Source organism: Papaver somniferum, unplaced genomic scaffold (genome assembly GCF_003573695.1).
Source record: "Papaver somniferum cultivar HN1 unplaced genomic scaffold, ASM357369v1 unplaced-scaffold_137, whole genome shotgun sequence".
Classification (NCBI taxonomy): Eukaryota; Viridiplantae; Streptophyta; class Magnoliopsida; order Ranunculales; family Papaveraceae; genus Papaver; species Papaver somniferum.
The window spans coordinates 21165772-21172737 of record NW_020622934.1 but is presented as its reverse complement, the minus strand read 5'-3'; the positions used below and the strand labels follow the sequence as shown (position 1 = coordinate 21172737).

At 36.9% G+C, this 6966-nt stretch overlaps 1 long non-coding RNA gene across 1 annotated transcript; it reads right to left on the bottom strand.

Annotated features, from left to right (window-relative positions):
• Positions 1 to 1661: 1661 nt before the first annotated feature.
• Positions 1662 to 4688, bottom strand: LOC113334830. Its single transcript, XR_003352985.1, has 2 exons — positions 3354 to 4688; positions 1662 to 2257 (listed from the first exon to the last, which is right to left on the bottom strand). It is a non-coding gene; the product is annotated as an uncharacterized LOC113334830 (long non-coding RNA).
• Between the last annotated feature and the right edge of the window lie 2278 nt (positions 4689 to 6966).

Below are 6966 nucleotides of genomic sequence, written 5' to 3'. Positions count from 1 at the left end.
ATTACTTCGATACTTCAATACTTCAAAGGTACCTCAGTAAATTACTTCGATACTTCTATACTTCGAGGATACCTCAGCAAATTACTTCGATACTTCTATACTTCGAGGGTACCTCAGCAAATCACTTCGATATTTCAATACTTCGAAGGTACCTCAGTAAATTACTTTGATACTTCTCTACATCGACAAACTACTTCAATAATTCAAAGGTACCTCAGCAAAATACTTCGAAGGTGTCTCAGCAAACCTATTCGATACTTCGATGATACTTCAGCCAAATAAACGAAAGAAGATCAGGATTTTTTCTTAAGGATCGTTCTTCGAACAACCCTCAAGAAAAGGGGCAAACTGTAGATACCAAAAATCTACCGTGCCATATGGCACAATATTAAAGGTGGAGCAACTTATTATGTTACAACAACGCACACTACATCTCTCCTTAGGATGCTAAGTTATGAAGTTGTCTCTATCAACGTGTGGCGCAATGTTAAAGGTTGGAGTATCAAAGTACGCTACAACGGAGTACACCAAATCACTACCAAGATTGCTTAATTATTAAGCAATAGGTTGTATTATAGGCAAATGGGTGTGTCTGTCTGTCAGAGGTAGCTAAGCAGTCTGTACAACTTCTAGTACAAAGGCACAGTCGTCAACCACGTGGGCTCAGAGTACGTGGCATCCTCTGACTGGAGAATTTACGCGGCCAACGAAGGTACAACTTGTACGAAGGTTTCACAGTTCACGATGGCACGTGGGGGAAGCTAAGGTGGCATCGTCTGATTAGAGATGGTGGGCGGCCAACGAAGGTACAATCTGTATTGGGGATGGGTAGTTCCCAAAGGAACGTGGGTCAGCTGAGGTGGCAGAGTCCGATTGGATAAAGCTTGCGGTGAACGAAGGTACCATTGGTACGAAAGATATATCAGGATACGATGGACCCAAAGTCAGCAAAGATATATCTGGAGCAGAAGAGGCTATAAATACCAAGCTTCACCAACAAAGAAAGGGTGATCTTTGGGTGAGCTAAGATTAGAGAAAAGACTCAATTTCTCTCTATACTCTCTCTTATCTTCGAGAGCTTCATACTTTCTTTAATGGAGTTCTTCCACCCAAATGTAACAAAATCAATAATAAACTTATCTCCTTTACCCGTGGACGTAGGTTAAGATTAGCCGAACCACGTAATCTCTTGTGTGATTTATTAACTTAGTTGCACTTACATTATCTTCTCATTTAACTATTTACTTACTGAGTTGTTTCTGTTCTCAGAGTTATATCTGTTTTCTGAGTTATCTCTGTTTTCTGAGTTATCTATGTTCTCTGGGTTGTATCTATTCATCTGAGATATCTCTTTATTTAGCTTATTTGCTTACTCGTCTCTGTTTAACAAAGTTACCACTGTTTTCTTAGCATCTGCTCTATCGAAGTATCTTTACTTACTTAGTATATGACCTTCTGAGCAGATCTCATCACGAACGTACCTTTTATTACTCAACAGTATTAGTTCCACTAAGGTATCCATACTACTTAGTATTGGGTTCTCTGAGTTGTTCATATTACGTAGACTATGAGAAAATTAGTAGCCACACAGATATCAAAATAAATTTAGTACATGCAATTAGACAGTAAATATCTACATACTAGTAACACGGTCAGAAGTGTTGAGATTTCTGGTATAAATGAACTTACTCTGTCAACTAGGAGTAAAATTAAAGCATAATAAGCATTTGGACACCACAGATTCAATACAAATTCTTCCCCTACAATCATATACTTTCCTTCCTGATAATCTTGAAACCAAATATCTGCCTTACCTTCTAAGTATAATGAGGCTAACATGACTTTTTGTTCCTCATCAATTGTATGTGATTGAAAAAACTTAATACACTTCCTAATCCAAGATCTAGGGTTAATACCATCGAATTTAGAAAAAAAATCGACCTTGGGTTTATGTGGATTAGAGAATTGAGGTGAGACTTGACGATTACCTTCATTATTGCTCCCGGCTGTAGATCTATCTTGGAATAGAGGTACAGGTAGTGATTGCAGCAACCTATCACCAGTTTTCAGCTTGTGAAGAATCCTATCTTCCATCGCCTCTACCTCAGTGTGTATGGATTTGTTGATGTTTCCTTGAGACTCGTCGTACTTCTTAAGAATCTCTTCATGAATCGCCGTCAGTGTATTGAACTTCTTGTATAATTCGTCAAAATATTTTTGGTTAACCATATGTCACATGACACTTGGATCGAGTGCTCTGATACAAATTTTAACGATCTACGTTACAAATCATCTCGGAAACAACTCTTGGAAAGAAAGAATCGAAGAATAGAGAAGAAATAAAAAATATTTTATAATTTCATTTATGGAAATCAGGTGAATAGAATCATTGGATATTAATAGACCAATCCACAATAATTGAGGAAAGTAACCCAAATACTAAATAACCAGAATTGTACCTAAAACACCCTTATAGAGAAACACAACAATTATAGGCTTACGACCAAAACAACAAGGTCATGACTCTTTCATGACATATAATATAATGTCAATAACTAGAAATAACTCGTGCCGCATTGGTAATGGTTTGATGGTATTTTCTTCGTGTTAAAGAAAATATTTATCGTGCAACGACCTAATTATGAGACACTTACATTTTATATCGTGCAGATCTAATGTCCGTATATACACACATACTAAAATAAAAGCCTCTACATGACTGATGATGCGTCGAAAAACCGACTTTGTTTTACCGCAAGTGCACGGTGTCAAAAAGAGCACACAATAGCAAGCACGGTTCGTTCCCTCAAGGAGTGTGAAAACTACTACTAATTAATATCAAGAACTATCCAATCAAATTCAATATTTTCAGAAATTGTTGTACTAAGAAAGTAATAACAAATTGATTCAGCAAGTTTATAATAAAATGTAATCAAGGATATGGAAGTATTAGGGCTATGGAATCAGTTGTAAGCTATGTTTACTTATGTTTTATAACAAGGTCTCAGATTTACTCATGCGAAGTTGCAAACCTAGCTACTAACACACGGAAGATATTTCATTAAGGATTATAGACAAGAGTTATCATAAAAGATTGTTTGTTCTCAACCTAAAAGGTAGATATCCTAAGTACTAAGCATACATGGCATACATAGTCTTGGAATGATCATAAGACAATTGATACCTAGGTTATAGATGGAATGATGTTTTAAGAACACAAGCAACCTAACCTACAATTTCATCCTTCACCCTAATGAGGAGTTTATCTAGACATAATCTTGTTCAAAGCCATAGAAAATGATATAAAGATCAATAAACTCATCATATGTAAAATCAATAAAATGGAGCTAAACCTAATTTCTTCCCTGAAAACGGCGTGTCTCCTCCAGTCTGTGTCAAACTGATGTATATATAGGTGTTGTGAAGCCATCTCACTGGACTGCATAAAGTATTGCCACAGGCCCATTCATTTTCGACCCTTAAACACCTCCCAGACCAACTACAGCACCAGCTCACTGGACCACCAATTCTTGTCTTGTGAACCTTCTCAGTCTCGTCCACCAATTGCCACCAGTTCACCCACTTAATCACACAGCACGATACAGAGCGGAGCAAGTCCAGCTAGCCCATAATTCCTTCTCCATCTGAGCCATACTCCACATCAAATCCAGACATTATACATACCTCCACTTCCATGTTGCTGTGCAAATTTCACAGTTGAAAAATTCAAAGTTGATCTCATTTCCAGACCTAGCTTTGCCTCCTCATTGATGTGAAATCATATCTGAATACCAAATTGCACCATTCTCAATCTACCCAGTTCAATTGAATCACCATCTATCCACTGACAGCGATAACACCACTGAATTCTCAGCGTACAACAATGGCAGCAGCACTTAGTCTTCAACTGTAAAGCTCATGGAGCTACTCGAACTCAACCCAATTTCATACTGCTTCTAAAAACCCCAATTCCAATTCGATCCAGAAACCCATTGTTGTCACTGTAATTTCAAATTGAATGTGAACCCATGCTTCACAATCTTTGTATCCATCATCCTTGTTCGATTCAAACTCTGAATTTCAGTTTTAATCAACTCTCAGAGACAGCTACCATTAACTCCATGCAATTCATACCCCCAAGCTCAATCAAACCCATTGATGTTGCTATATTCACTATTGCTGGTGTCGTCTTCAAATTCAGTTCATACCAAATCAAGAACACCCCAAAATCTGTACCTTGTCTTCACTGTCCCACGACTCCAACAGATTCGGCCCATCACCAGTTGTTATCTTCAATTCATCCTGATTTAACTTCTCAATCGTCTACAATTTGACCACCAGACAAAAGGCTTGTCGTCGTCGCCACTGAAATCCCTAAATTCGTCTCCATTTTAATCTTTAGAACTGCAACATCCACCATTAGCCAACACCAAAATTTGGTCGAAACCCATCATAGAAACCACCACTGCCGGCGTTGATTTCTATCTCCACTAGCCTGTCGCCGTTCTTCCCTGTTGTTCTCTTGTTAGATACAGATTCGGGTCAAATACGACCTGAGTTCCTTAACTTGATCCAATAATTCTCCATTCTCTCGTCTTCACAGATCTCTCCTCACTCACTTTCATTTCTCATCCACTAAATGCAAAACAAACCCAAAACTCAGCTACTACCCGCTGAATGAAATGAGATCTTCTTTGGATTTGATAGAGAAAGGGATAAGATGTTCGATGCCCTAATATTTCCACACAGAAATGTGGTGCAGCAAGTGCCACGTCCCACTCTTTGAACTCCAAATGGGCCTGAGAAACTCGAACCCTAGTTAGTAAGTTCGCGAATGATTCGCGAATCCTTCGCGAATTTTTCCGTATCACGAATTTTACCGTCTTATTCGCGTACGTTTGCAACTCCGAATCCAAGTCGCGTATTATGTGGCATTCCCGGATTATTCGCGAACCGTTCACGAATTTTACGTATTCCGAATGATACGTCCGCTTAATTCGCCATAAATTCTTTAACTTTTACTTTTCAAAGACTCCACTTTTTGGGCTTTACTGCCTTCCGAGCATACACGACCGAATATTAGAAGTGTTGTAATTTTTATGAAACAAAAACGACTGAAGAGATTTGAAGGTGAAGGTGAGAGAGATCTCAAACTCACTAACCAAGCATCTAAACCACCATACGACGTCCTCTTGGATAACTAATGTTGTATATATTATTAATATCATCATATTAAGTTTATTTTTTCTTTAAATAACTCACACATATGCATAAAAATTGGTCTATGACCTTATAAATACAAATTATTTGTTATATATAGATACCGAATTTTCAGAGCCGAACTCACATTTATAAATCGAATTATACACGTACGTATGCCGTTCCGAATTACTGACGAATCACGTCCCGTTGACCGAATTTTGGACCGAATCTGGATTTTATAAAACCGTATAATACTCGTACGTTTGCCGTTCCGTACGTTTGCCGAATCCCGAATTGCTAACTAGGACTCGAACTAGCAAAGACAGCTCTCTGCTTCGCCTGACGACTTCCGGGCCGTGATGAAATGTAGCCATGTGTAATGACATTGTCCATGTTGTCGCGAACGCCAATTAAACTTCCACTTTAGCTAATTATCCTCTCTGTTGTCGGGTTTTGCTTGTAATTCTTACAGATGTCTTAAAATAATATTATTAGATAAATATCGAGACCTAATTAGTGTAACTATGGGAGTAGAAAATCGCACTTTCGTGCTTATCAACTGAAAAAGATAACCTGGTCCTTAACATATATATATAAGATTGTGCGAAGTTATACAAATTACAACTAACCAAAGAGACTTATGTGGAAAATCCCCGACAACACCAACAACTATATAATTTTTTTCATGATCGGATTACTTCCAAATCAACCGGGAACTCACTCAAAACACCAACAACCATAAAATATAATGTAATCGTGATAAATTAGCCCAATATATGCCACAAAAAATAGACAAAGTTAATACAATGTAATTATTACAGACCCTAAGACGTATAGCAACACAAAAAGAGCAAAACTTTTGATATTACAGACCAAAAATCTAAACTTGCAATCTAGTGGATGTTTTTCATCACATCAATTTTTTTAACCTATAGGTTGATAGAGTCCGACGCATGATCCAAGTTTTCAGCAAACGGGGATGGATGCTAAAATGAAAAAAAAAAATCAATAGAAAGAAAATACACATAATTCATTTTTCAAAATGATAGGAGATTACTATCTAAAACTTTGTATCTTCATTTATATTTACTCTGTATATGATACAGATAATAAACATGATATTCAAATCATATGAAATCAAATCTGGGTATCATCAATTGAGAAAAGCAAAAAAATAAGGTATAGTTTAATACAAAGAGACCGGTAAACAAAACTTCCACCATTTTTTTTGCATCGTTCCACAAGAAGATCGTAATTTCTTGGAACCTTCAAAAACAGAAACAATCCAATCAAACTTAAAAAAATTATACATATGTGGAGGAAATAGGAGAGCTTTAATTAATTAGCCGGAATAGATGGAAAATATACAATATGAAGAAAAACAAAAGGGGTACATGAAACTGATTTCTCTCTTAATCTGGGTTAAGTCTTGCATTAGCCTTAAACACAAATAGGTAATATTATTTTTTCAAAACCTTACTCATAACTGATACATGTGTATCTTCCTCTCTCTGGGAACTAATGATCCTCAAGACGGATTGGGGATAGAATTGTAATTTATGAGGGATTACTGATTTAAGGAAGTATTCCTATAAAAGGAAAATGGATTCCTAAGAGGTTTGGGAAACCAAACCAAAGTACGGAAGTATACCTAGATAAAGAAATACTTTCTAGACAAGGTAATATTCCTAGAAAGGGAAATATACCTAGAAAGAGAATTTTTCCTAGATAAGGAAATAGATTCCTAAAAGGTTTGAGAAACCG